This window comes from Lactuca virosa, chromosome 4 (genome assembly GCF_052849685.1).
Source record: "Lactuca virosa cultivar CGN04683 chromosome 4, Lactuca_virosa_CGN04683_v6, whole genome shotgun sequence".
NCBI lineage: Eukaryota > Viridiplantae > Streptophyta > Magnoliopsida > Asterales > Asteraceae > Lactuca > Lactuca virosa.
This window is the reverse complement of record NC_136429.1, coordinates 243,899,782-243,902,422: the sequence shown is the minus strand read 5'-3', so window position 1 is coordinate 243,902,422 and position 2,641 is coordinate 243,899,782. Positions and strand designations below refer to the sequence as shown.

General features: G+C 43.1%; 1 non-coding gene across 1 annotated transcript; it reads right to left on the bottom strand.

The window, feature by feature from the left end:
- Positions 1-688: 688 nt before the first annotated feature.
- Positions 689-807, bottom strand: LOC145109969 (5S ribosomal RNA). Its single transcript, XR_013709362.1, has one exon. It is a non-coding gene; the product is annotated as a 5S ribosomal RNA (ribosomal RNA).
- Between the last annotated feature and the right edge of the window lie 1,834 nt (positions 808-2,641).

Below are 2,641 nucleotides of genomic sequence, written 5' to 3'. Positions count from 1 at the left end.
AGCCCTGTAGTAATTGATGGTGTGTCCCTTTTTATTGCAGTTTAAGCACTGAATTACTCGACAAGGTCCATGATGGTGATAGTTGCATTTGCTGCACTCTGGGAGGTTCCCAGCATACGGTCTGGCCGGGTTAGGGATAACTGGGATGCCAGTAGGGATGACAGTAGGAGGTACAGATGTCGTGGCCTTGAAGGCTGCCACAGGTTGTTGTCTTTTGTTCGCCCCTTAGGGTGCTTTGCCTTTACCCCTTTTCCTGAACCTTTGTCTGTTATTCTTGGGCTTGAGATTTGGAGTGTTGTGGCAGTTCGTTACTTGTGGGTGTACTTGGTTGTCACTTGGATTGGAATCATTGATACCCATTCCGCTAACATTTGCATTGTTAGCGTTAAGGTGAGTCAGAACAGCTGTCACGGCAGCTGAGACTGCAGCTTGAAAGGTAGCTGCATCGATATGAAGGGTAGGGGTTTCGTTGTTCGGCTGACTATTTCCGTATGGCGACATGATTCTGTAACATGGGAAGAAAATGAATTCGTGAGCGATTATGGTTGAACCTAGATGTATTTAGATCGTACATGCAAAGAGTAGAAATAAGTTCTCGAGAGTTTGACCTACATCCCTATGATGTAGTCCTAGTAAAGAATAGAAGTAGTTCACATAATGGTCTCAAGACGTTTAACGTTCGAACAGGGGGGTTCAACACGAGGACTTCCCAGGGGGTCACCCATCCTAGTACTACTCTCGCCCAAGCACGCTTAACTGCGGAGTTCTGATGGGATCTGGTGCATTAGTGCTGGTATGATCGCAGCCCTGACAGAGAATTGGGAATGATCCCTGAGCTAAATTACCCTAGTCCAACAACTTGACTAGAGTGGGTTTCAAATAGACTCCTATGATAGTATGATGGAAGTATTTGAACAAAGAGTGACACAGAATTTAGCCGACTGATAATATCATTGATGTTTAAGATGTAACAGGCTTGGGAAAATTGACCTTGTAGAGGGTCTTACATCACATCCGGAGTAGGAAAGTTTTGGCCGCCTAAAGGCCTAACTAAAAGTACCTACAATACAAGATAGATTCATAGAAAATGCCACATAGGACATAGATAGGAAAAACAATTCCTTTTTAACAGGGAAGGAAAGTAAGGCATCTACTACTGGCGGCGGTCATCCCTCTGGTGAACCCTCAGTTTAGCCAGTTGCCGCTCCATATCAAGCATGTGCCTTTCGTACACCCTCTGGCGTACTCGGAGTCCTATCACTTCTGCTCGTGTTTCAGCCTTGGAGCAGGGTTTCATGGTCTCTCTCAGATCTTTCACGAGTATGCTCAAGGCGATTGGTGCGGATTGTATGCATTCTTGCATTTGCATCAACCTCTGCGATACGATGGAGAGCTGTTCTGCCCTGAATCTCGTTTCGGGCAACTCTACGGACCAGAATTGGAAGAATTCTGTCTGCTGAGCTTCCTTCGCTTATGTTGTAGAAGCTTCGGTCTCCATTAAACGGCATAGGTTGGTCTTGCTCTTCGCTCCAGGTTTCCAAGCACTCTACCCAAGGAGGTGTCGGGCCTTGAAAAGCCGGACGAGGGTTAGGATTCGGAACAAGAGCCATCGGGGGTAGGTTCTCCACTTCAGGTTCGGAGTCAGAATCATTAGCAAAGCCTTCAGCTTGGTGACCATCCACAGGGATTGGGTGATCATTCTTTGGCTCCTCTAAGAGCCATCCAGCATTGTCGTGGTTGGGGTAGTACGGGTCGTCGTGGGGATGGAATCCAGCCATGATTTCCACGCGAGAAAAGGGAATATAAGAAATAACTAAGTAGACGTACTAATTAGATAATTATAAGATGATCTTTATCAGATACTTCAATACTTGTTTAGTGCATACTAGTTATATGTATTCGGGACAGGATAGACCTTCGAATAAGCGACCCTAACTCTAAGTCCACAACCCAACAAGGAACAGGAAGTAAAGCAAAGATCCACAGATTCTAAGTCTATGACGTCCTGGATACATATAATTTTAATGTATCCACTAAGCAATTATTGACCTATTGATAAAAATCTATTTAGTTCTTAGATAAGTAATTATAGTAACACCAAATACCCCTATGGTATTTCATTGTGGTAGTGTTGGTAAGTTTTTAGACTTGTTGCCACATCACAGCCATTCTTGGGCATATGCTAATCACTCCTCGGACCAACAGAGTTGATCAGTCTATGCCATTCCCAGGACTGACCATACATCCCCAAGCTTACTTGCGATATTCAACAATCGTAATACTTTTGTTCTTGTCATTGTGACACTGATTTTAGTATGAATGCAGGCACGTATACTTTATTCTAGAAAAACTATTTATTTTCTAAAAGTATAATCTTTAGAAAAATGTTCGAATCAGAGACTTTTAGTCCCAATTGTGTTTATAGTTTGTATATCTTATGTGGTTTGATATACTTAATTCACTATAAACCGTGCTCTGATACCAATCTGTCACACCCCAAACCAAGGATGGCGGAAACGTCCAGGGGTGGAGGACTTCATGTATAGTATCACAACAACGAGTATAATAGTGCTCAAAGTAAAAACAACCATCATAAATAATTGAAAGGGTTACACCAAAGTATATGTTTACACGATTCAAA